This window comes from Triturus cristatus, chromosome 3_1 (genome assembly GCF_964204655.1).
Source record: "Triturus cristatus chromosome 3_1, aTriCri1.1, whole genome shotgun sequence".
NCBI lineage: Eukaryota > Metazoa > Chordata > Amphibia > Caudata > Salamandridae > Triturus > Triturus cristatus.
The window spans coordinates 1,168,947,668-1,168,966,223 of NC_140583.1; positions in this window are offsets into that span (position 1 = coordinate 1,168,947,668).

The following is an 18,556-nucleotide window of genomic DNA, read 5'->3' on the forward strand; positions in this document are numbered from 1 at the left end:
TGTGAACAGGTAATTAGAATATTATTCTCTGTGGCTACTCCTTCCTTTTGAGCTGTTGGTGAGCCCCCCTCATGTTGAGACAGCCAGATAGAAGGTCCCTACAATTGTCTTTATTCCAGTTTATTCTTCACTCCTCAAGTCTACTTCTCGATGTGTGTGGGAGCACTTTCGTGGGCACATTGGGAGATTCTTCCCACACTCATCTTCTTGTTCCTTGGAAGCATTTTTATCATTATGCAGTTCATGCTTCTTTTAATCAGATAAGACACTTTTCTTTTCTGTGCCTCGGACAGGGGGCGTAGCTATCACTGGTGCAGCAGGTGCAGTGGCACCGGGGCTCAGAGCCCTGAGGGGCCTGTTGAACCCTGACTATTGCTGTATTTACTACCACACCAGCATTCAAAGCGGCCATTTCTTCTGCTTGCACCAGGGCCTATGGCAACCTTGCTAAGCTGCTTCCTCAGACATGCATAGGACCTGCTTGCTAGGAACCATCTGGCAGAAATCTGATGCTCGCACGTCTGGTGTACACACTCTGCGCTCCAGCAGCACTCGGTGTCTCAGAGGAATGCTTTGGTGAAGATAAAAGATCTGGCTTAAATGTGCTTACATTATGATAGAACAGGCATGCACACATGCCTTTTCCATGCATTAACATATTAAACCTGGACCTATTGGCCTTCCAAACGTGTCTGGTTCCCAGTGTGCGAAATTGTGGCCCCACCATCACTTTTAAGTATTAGTAGCCCCCCCCGCACACCCCCAAGTTCACGTCTAGTTGTGCCCCTGATTGACATCATAGCTAGCTGCATCACTGTGAGTTCTAGTGTATTCATTAGCATATTGTAGGACCCGCTGCGTTTCTGCTTAGCGATTTATTGTCTGCTAAAATACATGGAAGAACAACAGAAACTTAGAACCCAAGATGGCGGCCGTGAAGAATGCTAAATTAGGAACTCTGCTCCATAAGCCACACAACTTGGAATGTTCGTCTCTTGCAAAAATCTTCCACCCCAAATCTAAACGCCAACAGAAAGCATAAGAGAAACTGGCTCACCCTGATCCACCAGTGATATATGTGCTGACTGGGACTATGAGAATGTTTCTTTTTTCATGTGAACTTCAAATATTTCCCAAAAAAACTATGAAAAATGTGCAGTGGCTGTGAACTTCTAAGCAAGTTACGCACTTGTGCACAAAATCCATGCAGGTTACTGGTACGAATATGTTGAAGGCGCTCATGAGAAAGAGCCAATCAGCATATGCACTCCCATAAAAAATGACTACAAGTTACTCATGTGACAATGTTTCTGAGTACTCGAAGAATAAGCTGAGCAAGGTATGCACTAGCAAACATGATGCTTACGAGCTCCTGGTACCAGCTAATGTTCAAGGCAGGAGAATGGCAATCAGGAAAATCTGCAAACACCTTGCAAGCCAGTAATTGCAAACTATGCAAACTGAGGAAATTCGATTTTCGATCGCATTGAGCCGCCATTTTGTGCTCTGCCGCCATTTTGTGTTGCCCTCACTCAGGCAGCACGACGAACGAAGTCTTTTCTGCTTTTCCTGCAATATTGTGTCAAAATAGCCTTGTGCCTCTGTTTACGAAGCTGGTGTTAGAGACTGGCCGAGTACACTAATCCCTGTCTGGTTCGTCTAATCCCTGTCTTAACTATCTGTTGGTTCACACTATTCTCTCCTGACCTTATCTTATCTTCTGGCCTTCGCTGTCCTCCGCTCGTATTCTCTTGTTTCACAACTCTCCTCCAAAACACATGAACGTATCTCGCCACCTGCAAGTCAGTTATAGACATGTTAATACCTTAACCTGTGGGAGGGATAGCAAACACCGTTGGAGGAGAGGCTTCTTCAAGTTACTCGATATCTTTGTTTTTCAACCTTTCCTATTGGACACGTTCCGTCTTTAACTTTACCTTATTGGTCCTCCATGTATGTTTTAGGTGTGTTCTGTGTTAATGTATATGTTATCTACGTACTATAAAAGATTGTGCGCCACGGAGTGAAGTGGCAGTCTCCTGAGAACATACCGTGTGTACTTCTAGGACAACTGTACTAGCTGCAGCTAATAAAATCTGATCTTTTACGCCGACAGAATGTTCCCGTGCCTCTGTTAGCTGAAGCAGGAGAACCCAGGAGATTAAGGCGTACCCTGCGCCGCCAGGTCCAAAAAGGTTCTGGTTCTTCAACTGGCGCCCAACGTTGGGCGGCTTCAAAGGTAGTGGTTCTGCCTGAAGGTCGTGAGGAACCCCGCAAGAAAATTCTGGAGGGATCGCGAGCCACGTCAAGCGACCCCTGTATGTCGAAAGTGGTCCGAAGGTCTTTTGCAGCGCAGTTACTCCTTCGTGACGGCTACTGACGACTGCTGCCCTGACTGCCGTTCTGCCTTGGCCCTCTTTTCGATGATGGCGAGACGATAGACGGGGCCTCTGTTGGTGTAAGAAGACATCTTAGTTAAGTATTGGTGGGTCGCTCCCACATTTGGTTCTTTGGTTCTTTGGTCCTTAGGTTCTTTGGTTCTTTGGTTCTTAGGTTCTTAGGTTCTTTGATTCGGGTATTGCAATAACCGAAGCCGAGGGGTAAGTACATTTGTGCTGTGTTAAGTATTTAACCCCCTTGATGTTTGTGAACAGTCCAGTGAAATAACGATGCCTGGTCTGACTGAGTTTGAGAAACTTTGTTGTTTTGGTTGTAATAGGGATTCCCGGCTGGAGGACTCTTGTCCGATTCCTTCGGTTGGAACTCCCACTTATGAGCTCTATTCTAAACATGGTGTTGGCCCCATTGCCTTTAACGAGGCATGGATCCGATACACGAAGAATGATGGTGTTTTAAAATGGCCAGAAAATGGTAGCTTTGAGCCCGACATACTAGATAATTTGGAAACTATTTTATTTAAAAGAAAAGCCCGGCCGGCAATGTTTGACTCTTTCCGACTTTGGCGTAAGGAAGCCAAACAGAGAAAAATTAAGCAAGAAAAACAAGATAAGAAAGCACAGGGTATGACAATCATACAAGCTGCTCAGCAATTTAAAGATGATGAAGTTGATAATACGAAGGAAATTTCAGAGAGACAGCATTGTATGGCGATAGATAAATGCTATCCGATGTTGCCAGCTTCCCCCTCTGATAAAAGAAAGGATTTAGAAGAGGACTCCTTGATGTCTCACCTATTGAGATGGCCTCCGCCCTATGTACAAGGTGCTAATGCACCCCCGTTGTTACAGCCTGTTCAGCCACCAGTTGCGCCTTCGCTTGCTCCGGCTCTTCCACATTTACCCCCTCAAGTATTTCCGCCTTTGCCAGCTTTGCCTTCGACTCCTTTACTTTCATCTCCTTCGCCTTCCGCTCCTCCGGTAATTACTGATTTCCCTTCCGTTAGTTCGCCTAATACCTTGTCCCCTATTCTTATGTCCAATTCTCCGTCTATGCGTAAACGACTCACAGAAACGGTCTCTGGTCTTTTATCACCGTTCTTTGAGGCGTTAAATGTGTCTCCGGCTTTTTCTCGAAGACAGTCTCGTAGTCAGTTCCCAGCTTCCGAAGAACGAGAAAAGTTGGACTCTCTTGCTTGTAAATGGATTGAGAAGGGTCCTCGGTATAGTGTACCCGACATTTTGCCTACCTTCTCACAGTGGAATGCGCCTACGCAGAGATATGTTTTCAATGCTATGTGTGATACTCTTATTAAAGGATGGGAGGATATGGACTTGGGTTCGGTTCCACAGGGTCTGTTAGATATTCAGGCTGATTTTGATAAGGGACTCATTGTGGGTACTAAGGTTGAGGACGCTGTAAAGACACTTGTTTCCTTTAGAACCTGTTTTACCTCACAGACTTTTCTAGATTCCGATCCCTCAGTTAGGTTGACACTGAAAAATTATCCAATGAGAGAGGTTCCTCCGGTATGGAGAGAAGAGGTTTCAGCAGTAGGTGCTAATCCAGCTATTCCTGCTCATTTCCAGCGTATATGGGTACATGTCCCCTGGAAAAGGTCTGAAGTTTTAGCCCTTAAACAGTCTCTACCTGATCCTCGTAAAAACCCTGCAGGATATTATAAAGAATTGTCACAAACTGTTGAAGCCTGCATCATGAATTTAGCAGATATTGATATGTTGATGGGGAATGTAGTTCCACAAGCATTATGGGCTAGGATTCGTAAAGAGAATCATGCCCAAGAATTAGGTGGAGACTGGGATGCTATAATTGCTGCAGATAGAAACCAAGTGGGTGGTGCGAAGCCTGAGGCTTTGATTTCAGAACTCCCTGGTAGGATTATTACATTAATGAAAACGATGATGCCTGCATTGAGAGTTAATTGGGATAAACTAGCCGCGTGTAAGCAGAAGAAAGATGAGAGTGTCTCCGATTTCTTCACTCGTTTTGAGGAGACATTCATTGATCACAGTGGTCAGGACATGACTATGGAGGGTGGACAGCGGTTATTTGTAGATAAGTTCGTATTTAATTTGCTTCCTGAGCTGTCGCATAAGTTGAAAGACTCCGAAAGTTCATGGGCTGTTTCTTCTTCAGCTCAGATATTGGCTACTGCTCAATATTATGAAAAAGAGATAAAGAAGAAAAAGATAAGCAAGAGAAAAAGACTAAAGAATTGAAAACTAAGGTTCTCTTGCAACAGGCTTATCCACCTCGTTATGCTCAGCCCCAGTTTCAACAGCCTCCACAGTTTCAGAGGGTGTATCAAAAGCCTGAGCCATATATTCTGCGACCTTTGCTAGGTCCTAATCAATGTGCCTATTGTAGAGAGGAAGGTCATTTCAAGAATAGTTGTCCGGTTTTATTGCAGCGAAATGGGACACTATCTGCTCCACGAGGCCGTGCTGGCCTCCAGTCAGCAAACAAAGGTAGAGGTCGAGGTATATTGACCCAAGAACAGCGTTCCCTTCCTCCCTCTAGTTCCGTGAACTACTTTGATCAGCAAATCGCTCGGTCAACACAGTATTACAATGAGGATTGTTATATTGAAGACGGGAATGAAAGTCTTCATGCTAACTAGGACAGCCATGGACAAAGTAAGGGAGTTGTGTCGATTCCAGTAGATCAGAATGGACCTTATGTTAATGTCACTACAATGGGTGTTTCAGAGCCATTTCTTTTAGATACTGGTGCGATGAGAAGTTCTATCATTCATTCAAAACTCCCTGGGGCACCTTTGTCTGCCTTAACAAATGTATCTGTAGGTTTTTCTGGCGCCCCAGTTCGCAATCCGGTTTCTTGCCCTTTGCCTATTTCAATTGGCCCTTATGATTCAGAAGTTCCTTTTCTCTTAACGAATGGTTGCGGCGAGAATCTATTGGGCTTGGATCTATTGAAAAGATTGCATGCAACGATATATTGTTCTCCTTCTGGTGTATATCTCACTTTAGGACAGAAACTGATTTCTCCAATGTACTTATCTAAAGATCAATTTCCTCCTGAATTGCTCTCTCTTCCTACAACGCTTTGGGCTACGGGTCCAAATGATGTTGGTTGTCTTGAAATTCCACCATATGTTGTCACTCTCAAGCCCAATGTTGAATTGCCACGTGTTCCTCAATATAGAATTTCCACTGAAGGTGAAAAAGCGCTTTTGGAAATCATTCATGACTTAATTCGGAAAGATGTGGTTGAGGAAACGAGAGGTAACATATGTAAAAGCCCTATTCTTCCTGCTCTTAAACGCACTGATCCTTCTCAGCCTCCTGTTTATCGTTTTGTAATTGATCTTCGGGAGGTAAACAAAATTGTTGTACCACAGTTTCCCGTTGTCCCAGATATCACTGCGCTGTTGACGATGATACCTTCTACAGCGGTTTGGTTTTCTGTTATCGATCTGAAAAATTCTTTCTTTAGTATTCCCATTGCCGAAGAAAGTAGGGATATTTTTGGCTTCTCTCTTGGAGGCCGAAGCTTCCGGTTTAAGCGCGCACCTCAAGGCTATTGTGAAAGTCCCTCTATTTACAGTCAAGCTTTAAAATGTCATCTTGATGCTTTCTCTTTACCGTCTGATGCTGCTCTCATTCAGTACATGGACGATTTGCTAATAGCTGCTGATTCAGAGGATATATGTAAGAATGTGACGGTTGCATTGTTGCGACACTTATCCGATCTTAATCATAAGGTTTCACCTTCTAAGCTACAATATGTTCGCCAAGAGGTTACCTGCTTGGGTCATCTCTTATCAAAGGAGGGAAGACGATTAACCCCAGAACGTATCCAAGCTATTGCGCAAATGTCTGTGCCATCCACACAAAGAGAGGTACGTGCCTTTCTGGGCATTACTTCCTATTGTAGGCAGTGGATCCCTAACTTCTCTCTGTTGGCCAAACCTTTGTTGGCACTCACTTTGAAAGATACGCCTCAGCCCCTTCCATGGACTGACGAATGTCAGAGGAGTTTTACTGATTTACGTGCTGCTTTGTGTTCTGCTCCTGTACTATGTACTCCTGATTACAGTAAGCCTTTTACGCTCTACATTCACGAAAGAGAAGGTTGTGCATTGTCAGTTTTAACGCAGCGATTTGGAGATAAACAGTGGCCATGTGCCTATTTCTCGGCTACGTTAGATCCAGTAGCTAAAGCATTGCCTAGTTGTCTTAAAGCGACAGCAGCAATTTCTTTTCAACAGTCTGCTGGAGTGGTGCTAGATAATACTCTTATTGTTATGGTGCCACATGCAGTGGATACTTTGCTAAACAGAACAAAAACACAGCATCTTACGAGTGCTCGTTTGACTGGATACGAGCTGACGCTTTTGGCTAGTCACGTGCACATCAAACGATGTAATACTTTAAATCCTGCTACTTTGTTGCCTCTACCAGAAGAGAAAGGTGTTCAGGAGCAACTTGATTGTTTCTTTCGTACTGAGGAAGAGACAAAAGGTAGAATTGACTTAACAGATACGCCATTAGTGAATCCGGATGGAACGCTATGGGTAGATGGTTCTTGTTTTAAGCTTCCTAATGGAGAAGCAACTTCAGCCTATGCTGTTACTACCTTGCATACAGTCGTGGAAACAGCACGCATCAGACATAACTCAGCTCAGGCAGCTGAACTGATAGCCTTAACCAGAGCGTGTGTGTTATCCAAAGGAAAAAGAGTGAACGTGTACACCGACAGTCAGTATGCTTTTGGTGTAGCGTTCAATTTTGGACGTTTGTGGAAAGAAAGGGGATTCCTTACTTCCCACGGCACTAAGATACAACATGGTCAGTTGGTGACTGATCTTCTTGAGTCACTTGCTTTGCCTACCCAAATAGCAATTGTGAAGTGTAGTGCGCACAAGAAGATTACTGACGATGTTAGTCGCGGGAATGCATTTGCGGATGAGGTAGCGAAAGAGACAGCCAGAGATGCTACAAGTCGCATGTATGTTGCAGGCCCTGCAAATTGGGTCAGAGAAAGAGGAATGTATGAGGATACAGTAGAAAGTATGAAATCAATTCAAGAAGAGGCTACAGAGAAAGAATTGAGTAAGTGGAAAGAAAGTACAGGAATGTTAGATGAGATGGGGTGTTGGGTGGAATTGTCCGAGCGCCAACGTTGGCTGTTACCAGATGCCTATGTACTACCTGTAGTTACTATGGCGCATGGTCCAGCCCACCTAAATGCGAAAGGAATATGCAAGCTTCTGGCTCCAGTATGGCAAAACGAAGGAATACCGAAGTGTGCAGACAATGTAGTGAAACATTGCATTGTTTGCTTAATGTACAATCCGGGAAAGGGAACTCCAACTCCAGCAGGTTACTTTGCTCCTCCGACCTATCCATTTGAGGTGTTGCAAATCGATTACATTCACATGGAATGATGCAACAATCTCAAATATGTTCTAGTGGTGGTATGTGCCTTTTCCCGATGGATAGAGGCTTACCCCCTGAAAGACAATACTGCTTTATCTACAGCCAAAGTACTTCTTAAAGAGTTTTTTCCTAGATTTGGTTTGCCGCGTATTGTCTGGAGTGACAATGGGAGCGAATTTGTGGGCCAAGTCATGCAAAAGGTTTGTACAGGTCTTGGTATAAGACAAAAATTCCATGCGGCAAACCATCCACAATCAGCGGGTCTAGTGGAGTGCTATAATGGCAACCTCAAACTCAAACTTGCTAAAGTACAGGCTAGTACAGGCCTTAGTTGGCCCGATGCACTACCTTTGGCTCTTCTATCTACCAGAACAGCTGTGCATTCTCGTTTGGGACTTAGCCCTTATGAGGGAATTTTTGGACGCCCAGCTAATATATGGGGAGTCCCTCGCCCTAAAGAGTATTCAGACTTGCCATACCCAATGTTGATTGATTACTTGCACGACCTCACAACTAAATTGCGTGTTCTTCATCAACAGGTTCAGAGCGCTCTGCCAGAGGCCTCCACAGACTCAGGTCATTCCATCCGACCAGGTGACTGGGTTTGTGTGAAGAATTTTCAAAGGACGAAGAATTTGGAGCCTCGCTGGAGGGAACCCCGTCGGGTCCTCCTAACAACCCGCACAGCAGTGAAGGTTGAAGGAAAGAAGAACTGGATTCACGGCGTGCACTGCAAGAAGGTTCCTTTGCCTTTGCCCTTTGATCAGTGGGTCCGTAAGGGTATAAGTGACTCTGAAAGCGAGAAGGTTCCCCGATTTATACCTTTTAGTGATGCACGTTTGAATGGAACATTGTCGGAAAAAGAAAACAATGACATTCTCCAAGAAGCTGTACCATCACATTTTCATCTGAACACCACAACCCACGAACATTGTTTCAGGATCAGACTGTACCTGATAAGACCCATTACGATTTGAGACCCAGACTGAAGAAGAACATTTGAGAATCTCTGTTCTATGTAGTTTCTATCCCGGTTGCAGGGTCACGGTAGGAGTCTTGGTTGTGACCTGAGTAGTGGCAATAGGCCTGCAGGACTTGCAGTGTCATAGGACGGCAGACAATCGTAATCAAGTGATTAAGGAAGATTGCCGTGAGCATCCATTTAGAAGATGGAAACTACATTAGGCGAAAGAGAGAAAAGGAGTAAAATGAAGAATAATCATTGTAAAATAATATACAGTCGTTGTAGTATAAGTTTATGTGTTTTCAAATTATTGTGTATTCTATTGGCGTGTATAGGTTGGATTGTTTATGCTATGCAGCAAAAAGTTGTCCCTTCTTCTGTTACTGTGCCTTCTTATTCTACTATCTCTCCGCATCTCTTTCATACACTTCCTCAACATTAATTCGTAAGAAGAATCGAATACTACAATAATTTGTTTATTCAATTATTACACCAACACCAATTAGTAATTAATACAACCGATTGTTGGGTGTGTGGATTAATGCCTCATACCACAGAAAAGGGGATGCCATATTTAGTCCTTCCATTCTCTTATGAAGGTTCTGCTTGGGCTTATTTTGTAATTTTCTCTAACGCCTATCAAAGCTGATTTAAACGACCTGTCAGTTCTTATATTGATGGACCAGATTTCAGTCATAGTTCATTGATAAAGGGAATGGTAGCTATGGCTAAAATCATGGAAAATAGTAAAATTTCTATTGATGAAAGAAAAGCATATACTAATTGGAATGTCACTCATTATATCACAAGCCTTAGTGATAAGGTTAAACAAGGAAAATCTCCACCGATTTGGACTGTACCTCATCAAGGCAATTTCTGTTTGCAAATCAATGGTCAAACTACTAACCCCGAACAAAGTAAAAGCTTTTGTTCCCATACTTACATTCACTCCTCTCAGAATTCGCCGCCATTAGTGCCATCTCAGGGCACATATTTCATCTGTCATGATAGAGCCTATACGTGGTTGTCGACTGGTTTTTCTGGAACTTGCTATATAGCTTTTCTTCTTCCCCCTACATACACTACTTCTCCAAATTTTCATAAAAACAGATATGGCAGAGGAATTTTTGATTCCAAAGACACAGCAGGTCAAGAGGGAGGAGATTTCCTAAAAGGATTTCTTCCTTTTTGGGGTCCCATGGCAAACAGCAGACATATGAGGCAACTGGTTCGTGTCGTAGAGACTACTATAGACATCACTGTAGGAGCTTTAAGTAATATTACAGCGGAACTACATGCGGATCGTCTTATGACTTTACAGCACCGAGTTGCCCTAGATGTTATTCTTGCAGCTCGTGGTGGAGTCTGTAAATTGATCAAATCGAGTTGCTGTATTTATATACCTGATGACGCTCCGACAGTATACCAGGCCATCTCTAAATTACATATAATCTCTGAGTCGATTCATCAGGACGAAGGAGATTGGTCGTTATTGGGATGGTTTTGGGGACTACTGTCCAAATGGGGTTGGAAAGTGCTAACATTCCTTGGTATGGTTTTAGCCATCGTATTCTCTTGTTGTCTTTGTATGCACTGTGGTCCCGCCATCTGCGACCTTTGTGCTACTATGTGCATCCCAAAACCCAAGGCACAAAGAACAGAGAATATTAGAATGATGTTACAGCAACAACTTGATGACCTCATGGCCATCGACATCGACTCAGATTGACGTGAGTCTATGTATCTTGCCTGAGTTCTGGCAAAAGGAGGGTCTGAGGAAATTCGATTTTCGATCACGATCGCATTGAGCCGCCATTTTGTGCTCTGCCGCCATTTTGTGTTGCCCTCACTCAGGCAGCACGACGAACGAAGTCTTTTCTGCTTTTCCTGCAATATTGTGTCAAAATAGCCTTGTGCCTCTGTTTACGAAGCTGGTGTTAGAGACTGGCCGAGTACACTAATCCCTGTCTGGTTCTTCTAATCCCTGTCTTAACTATCTGTTGGTTCACACTATTCTCTCCTGACTTTATCTTATCTTCTGGCCTTCACTGTCCTCCGCTCGTATTCTCTTGTTTCACAACTGTCCTCCAAAACACACGAACGTATCTCGCCACCTGCAAGTCAGTTACAGACATGTTAATACCTTAACCTGTGGGAGGGATAGCAAACACCGTTGGAGGAGAGGCCTCTTCGCGTTACTCGATATCTTTGTTTTTCAACCTTTCCTATTGGACATGTTCCGTCTTTAACTTTACCTTATTGGTCCTCCATGTATGTTTTAGGTGTGTTCTGTGTTCTGTGTTAATGTATATGTTATCTACGTACTATAAAAGATTGTGCGCCACGGAGTGAAGTGGCAGTCTCCTGAGAACATACCGTGTGTACTTCTAGGACAACTGTACTAGCTGCAGCTAATAAAATCTGATCTTTTACGCCGACAGAGTGTCCCCGTGTCTCTGTTAGCTGAAGCAGGAGAACCCAGGAGATAAAGGCGTACCCTGTGCCGCCAGGTCCAAAAAGGTTCTGGTTCTTCAAAACCTATATTTATGCAATGAAAACTGCACATCCTGGTGTGGTGTATTCTGGCGCTGTTATAGATTAACATATGTACTTGACTTTAACATAATGTTTATTTACCATGAGTTTTGCTCGTTCAGACTCTGCCGAATAATCTCTTTTTTATGTGCATATTGCCACATGCCTCCTGCTCAACACTACTCGGCTTCAAGGGCACGTTACACTTCTGCACTGATAAATATTAAACGCATCAAGGAGGGAGAACTTTACTTGCAGAACAATCTTATGAGGTCGCAAGTTTCCGGAATGATGGGGGTCCAAACTTACAAGAGCACTTCTGATGCTTCGAAGTATAGTTTTGTGTCCATCAATATCTGGCTATTGCCCAACATGGGGTTCTCAGTTCGAGAGGTGCCCTCACCAGCTCAACAGAGCCGCTATAGAATGAAGTCTAGACAGGATCCCCTCTATTAGAGAAGAGGGAGAGAGATTGTTGCAGGAGTCACCAGTTATTCTAGGGGGGGAGGGTGTGTGTGTGTGTGTGTGTGTGTGTGTGTGCGTGCATGCGCGTGTGTGTGTGTGTGTGTGTGTGCGTGTATTTGTGTGTGTGGTTGGGTGTGGTTGTGTGTGGTTGTTATGTGTGTGGTCGTGTGTGTGGTTGGGTTGTTGGGTGTGGTTGCGTGTGTGCGTGTATATATATATATTGGACTGAACCTTCTGCAACTTCTTTTTTAAATATCTCCAAGGGCCTGACATAGAGCTTGCCTCCTGTTCTGAAGTCAGTCTCAAGGACTGCAAAGACTTCACCAACCTCCGGGTACTACTTCTGGAACCGCTGTTTCAGCTGCCACAAAGAAGGGAAGCGCAACCAACTCCGTTGCTGGCTCTGTGTCCCGACTGCATCTCGCACTGCAACCCTGGTCTCACCAACGACGACAACCGATGCTGCCGCCACCGAGCCACTGTTTGCACCATGACCTTTGGGCACCGCACTCCGCACCGCCTCATTTCCCTTCACCATGCTGGTCTTACCGACACCGTCACTGCTGCTGACTTCGACACCTGTGACTGCATCATGGCTGAGTGCACCGCTCGTAAGTTTCACGAAGCACCGCCTCATCCCACACAGCCGTCTGGGCCGGCTGACGCCAGCTCCCGCTAACCGTCTCTGTCACATGCACCACAACCTGCTAGCACTTCATCCAGCACTATCTCGCCATGCACCATAACCTACGCCATCACCTACGCCATCTGAACGATCATCACCGAGCTGCTGCCTGCACAGCATCATGAGGACACCGCACCCTGCACCGCTTCCATTCTAAATTGCAACCGCGACGATTGCCACGACCGGCTCACACTACCATGTCAGCCGCAACAAGAAAGGTACTGTTACCGGGTCTGCCCAAGCTTTTGCTGGCCCATACAGATGCGGTCGTTTTGGAACTGTTAGACTCTGTTGTTTTCAGCATCGTGGTAGCCCCGGATGGAGCTACCGACTCGTACAAACTGTGTTTTTCAAGTATTCTTGCAAAGTATGCCTTTTTAAGTACTGTATTGTGGATTTTTATCGTTTTGGTCTTGTTTTGAGCATATACAAATTTTGGATATTTTTCTAAACTAATATGGTGTCCTTTTGTAGTGCTTTCACTGTGTTACTGTTGGTTATGTGCAAATGCTTTACACACTGCCTCTAAGATAAGCCTGACTGCTTGTGCCAAGCTACCAAGAGGGGAAGCAGGGTTTTTTTAGGAATGTAGCTCCCTTATCCTGAGTAGAAGTATGGGTCCCTACTTGCCAACTAGAGACCCCATGTCTAACAGGGACGTCATAGTTAGGCTCACATTTGACTCATAAAAACAGATAAATTCAGCTGTAACTATAACTTACACCCCACAATACACTGCTTATGACCTCACACATTGCATCACTCATGACATGGTCGGTGACACCACTCATGACATCACTGATGATATCTCAAATTACATCACTCATGACATTACTAATTACATTACTGATAACATCATCCAGTGATTGTGAGTGTTTTCTACGAGTTACTGAGTGTTAAACATATATACTAAGGTAAGTGGCTGTGGGAGTTCCTATATGGGTGAGTAAGTGGGTGTGTAAGTAATGTATACAAGAGTGAGTGGGTATGTGAGAAACTTTATACATGAGTGAGTGGGTATGTGAGTTGTTGTATGGGTGAGCAAGTGGGTGTGTATGTGAGGTGTATGAGTAAGTGGGTGGCTGTATGAGTATCTGTATGGTGAGTGAGTTGGTGTGTAAGTGACTGTAATGGTAAATGAGAGTGCATGAGTAGTTGAATGCATGACTGAGCAGGTACATAAATGTATGTATGGGTAAGTGACAGGGTACATAAGTGATTGTATGGGTACATGAATGGGTGTGTAAGTAGGTGTAGGGGTGAGTGAGGGGGTATGTGACTAGTTGTATGGGGGAGTGAATGGGTATGTGACGAGCTGTATCAGTAAGTGAGTATAACAGAGGTTGTACATACGAGTATGTACTTGTTTCAGTGACTGTATAGATGACTGATTAGATGTGTTAGTCTAGCTATGAGTAAGTGAGCGGATGTGTGAGTAACTATGAATGAGTGGGTGGATGTATGAGTGACTGTAGGGGTGAGTGAGTAGGTATGTGAGTATTTGTATTGATGACTGATAGTATGAGAATGGCTTTATGGGTGTATGAGAAGTTGTGTAAGTGTATATCTGTATGACTGGATGTGTCAGTTGCTGTATTGGTCAATGAGCAGGTACTTGAGTGGCTGTGTATGTGAGTTAGTGGTTGTGTTAGTGGCTGTATGGATGAGCTGATGTGTGATTGGCTCTATTAATCAGTGAGTAGGTTTGTGAGTGTTGATGATGTCATCAGTGATGTCATTTGTGATGATTCACAACCAGATGGAAACAAGACTCCATTCTCCCACTTATAAAAATGCCCAATTTAAGCCCAGCAATTACCGCTCCATCTCCCATCATCCCCTCCCCGCAAAAATTGCTGAAAAAATCGTGAACCTAGAACTGGCAAAGTTTATCCAAGATATAACCATCTGCTAGACCCCACCCAGTTCGGCTTTAGAGCAGGGCACAGCACAGAAACAGGCATCATCAAAATCACGGAAGAAATAAGAGCTGCATTAGAGAGGGGTAGGCCACGCTCATTCTTCTTGACCTATCCGTCACCTTCAATATGGTGGACCATAAGACCCTGATCCACTGTTTGACAATCATAGGGGTAAAAGACAAGGCCCTCTCCCTGCTAATATCCTTCCTTTCTGACAGGACTCAAACACTGACCTTGGACCAATTTGAATCCTTACCTTTCACACTGCCATGCGGGGTCCCACAGGGATCCTCGCTGAGCCCCACTCTTTTTAATATTTATGTCTGGGAACTGGTTCTCTTAATGAAAAGTTTTATCCTGAATCCTAAATTTTATGCTGGTGATACTCAACTGGTAGTCGCAGCCATTGACAATGACTTCTCAGTTCCCCTATATTTCCATGATTGTATGGGAACAGTGAGTCTATGGATGAGTAAATATTGTTTAAACCTTCGATGCTTCTGTCGGCCAACGGCCGTCGCGAGCACTACCTCCGTAGTGCTGCGCATGTCCGTTGACCGACGCGGCCCCTCCCACTTAATTAAACGGCTAAATTTGCGCCGCGGTTAAGCTAAAAACTCAAATCACGTAAAACTGAAGGAGTTTTGTTTGGAAATCTCCTCCCCACCTGGTCCCCAGCTTAGTGGCCTGACACACTCGGCCCACTACCCATAACCATGACCAGAGCCAAAAACCTGGCCTTCATAATTGATGACAAGCTCAAATATGGAGCATAAGTTTCCACAGTGGTTTCGTCCTCCTTTTTTACCCTAAGGATGATCAGGAAAACTCTCCCTTACATTCCTGATAAGACCAGGAGAGATGTAACTACGGTCTTAGTCCTCTCGGAATTGGAGTATTTCAATGGCCTGTACATGAACATGCAAGAAAAATTGGTTACAAGGGTCCAGCAAGTCACAAAAGTAGCAGCCAGAATGATCCTGGACCTTCCAAAATTTCACACGGTTGCTCTCAGATTCCGAAAGCTGCATTGGCTCCCGGTCTACAAGCTGGTTATATTCAAGGCCCTCTGCTTGGCTCAGAAAGCCCTGCACCATGCAGGACCTGAATTCCTATGGCACATGGTACATCCCCAATAGATTCCTGTGATCCACTGCGTCCTGAACACTCACCATCCCCAGAGTCAGGAAAGTGACCTGGGGAGGAAGAAGCTTTGTCACCAGTACAGCCAAACTATGGAATAGTCTCTTAGTAATCTTTGTAACCTTTGTTTTTTTCAGTGAATTTCTAAGGGTTTTTAAATTCTATTCTCTAACTATAAGGTCCCGTAACCTTTGTTTTTTTAGTGAATTTCTATGTTTTTCTAACTAGAATATACGCTGGTAGAGTGATGGAGAAAGGGGGTGGGTCCTCCAACCAGTTCTCACAAACCCCGCTATGTCACACTTTCTAAAGGTAATAGGAGGGCTACTTGGCCCCTAATGACCCTCAGCTTCCAAGAGGACTTCATCCCCCAACCAGTTTTGCACCAGGGGGCACGTTCGCAGACTGATGGAGAAAGGAGACTTGGTTTCTGACGACCTCTCTTCAACCCTGCATTTAGGACTTACTGGAGGTAACAGGAGGGCTTGTTGGCCCCCAAGGACCCCCAGCACTCAAGGGGACTTCATCCCCCAACTAGTAGTGCGCCAAAGGGTGCGTTTGCAGAGTGGTGGAAAAAGGCAGTGTGGCCTCTGACCGCCTGTCAGCAATCTCACTGTGTGTGACTTACTGGAGGTAACAGGAAGGGGTTTCTGGCTCCCAAGGACCCCCCGGAGGCAAGAGGACTTCCTTCCTCAACAAGTGGTGTGCCAGAATGCACATTTGCAGGGTGGTGGAGAAAGGGGGTGTAGCCTGTGAAGACCTAAGAAGGGACTTCATTCCCAACCAGCAGTGCACCAGGAGGTGTGTTTGCAGAGTGATGGAGAAAGGGGGCATTGCCTCCGAAGACATCTCCGCAATCCCGCTGTGTGGGACTTACTGGAGGTAGCAGGAGGGCTTGTTGGGCCCCAAGGACCCTCAGTATCCAAAGTAACTTCATCCCCCAACCCAAAGGTCACCAGGAGGCGCATTTGCAAAGTGGTGAAGAAAGGGGACCGGGCCTCCTGTGACTTGCTAGCCTTTTTAAAATTTATTTGTAATTTATTTATGGAGAGGGCCAAGTGGCCCCCTTCCCTGGGCCAATTTTGGCCCTGGTGACCTCAGTCACGGGGCCAGGCCTATTTTGAATAGGGGATGGGGCCATGTGGCCCCCCTCCACAGGCTGGTATTGGCCCCGGGAACCCCACCCCCCGGGCCTGGCCTTTCTTGAAGAAAAAGTTGTTACATTTAAAGGGGAGGGATTTCAGGCTCAGGGCCCCAGGGCCTGGTCTCACTTGTGGGTGCCCTGGTCCCACCCAGGGCCCCCACTTGGTTTGGGACCATGGAGAGCCTCAAGGCTCCTGCAGGTCCCTACTGGCTCTCATCCTCCTGCGGGAGCCGTCAGTGCTTTCACAGAAAGGGAGCTGCGGAACATGCAGCTCCCTCTATGTCAAAGGAATTGTGCTCGACTTTCAGCAAGTGAGGGCATAATGCTCTCACTTGCTTAAAGTGGAGCACAGTTTGCAATGTCTTGGCGACAACAGTAAAGCTGTCACCAAGCCATAGCAAACAGCTGTGTCCCAAAGGTAGGCACCCCTGGAAATAAAAGGAGCTGGCCCTGGGGGCTGGCGGTCCCCAGTACCATGTATGGGCCCAGGAGGGGGGGCTACATGGCCCCTCTACTTTCTTTTTTTAGGTAGGGGCTGCCCCGGGGAGGTGCTGCTCCCCAAGGCCAAGAACAGCCCAGGAGGGGGGCCACGCAGCCGCTGTTCCATTAAAAAAAAGGAAAAAATGGCCTGGGGAGGTGGTGGTTCCTGGGGACCAGGGGGTCTGTGAAGCCCCCCATTTAAAAATTGAACAGTCCTGGGAAGGTGATGGTCCCCGGGGCGGGGAGGGGGGTGGTCTGCGAGATGACACCATTTCATTGTAATTAGCCCAAGGAGGTGGCAGTCTCCGGGACTGAGGGGAGGCCGTACGGGTGGGCGGAATTTGCGAAATCCTCTTTCGCAAATTATCGCGAAAATGTTTGAAATTATCGCAAACAAGCGGAAATATCGCGAAGATGCAGAATTTTTTTTCCCGCATGTTCGCGAGATTTTCTGCATGGCTGCGGGTCGCCAACTTACCCATGTGGTTGCTCGCGGGCGCGGCCATCTTGTTTTGAGTTGTCTCGCGGTGCATGATCGCGAGAAGAAAGACGTGATCGCGCGACGCATGACGTCACTGCGGGCGCGAACTGTCGCGAGACAGCGCAAATGGCTAAAAACAATCCAACATCTCATGGAGAATGCGACCGGATCAAGAAAACTTGTCGGCGAACGCAGGGATTCAGGTAAGGCGATCGCGCGCACGCAAGAATGTATTATTTTACAGCGCGAGCAAGAAACAAATTATCGCCAAGCTGCGGAAAGCGGAAATTTTGAAATTTTAGCGTTCTCCGCGGAACGCGAAAATGTCAAATTATCGCAATTTCCGCGAACGGAACGAAATTTTCGCCCAGGCCTACTCGCCAGCACTAATTTTAGAGATAGCCCCAGGGAGGTGGGGGTCCCTTGGGCATGGCCCTCCTGCATCATTTTAATATTGTTTGCCCCGAGGAGGTGGGATGTTGGCAAAAATATATAGCATATTTTTTTAAAGTATTTTTTTGTCAAATTCAATTTTTATCTGATTTCTGTTAATAGTATGAAAGTTGCTTTGTTGTTTTCTTATAATAACTATCTTTTTTATATATATTTATTTTAATTTAGAAAAATGGTTCGCATACCGAACGCGACCCCACGCCTTGGATGCGTGGATCCGTTATACGAATATCACTTAAAAAACACATTCAGAACGAATTCATATTTTTTTGACGTACAGGTTTATTACTGAGTACATGAAAGTTGTACTAAGGATGTTATAAATTTGTTTTCAAATGTTTTTAACAGATTTTTGTGGATGCGATGGTATCGCGTATGGGATGCTGATCTACGCATTGGGTGTGCGAATCCGTCACACAAATGTAACCCTAAAATACATACTTACACTCAAATAATATATTTTT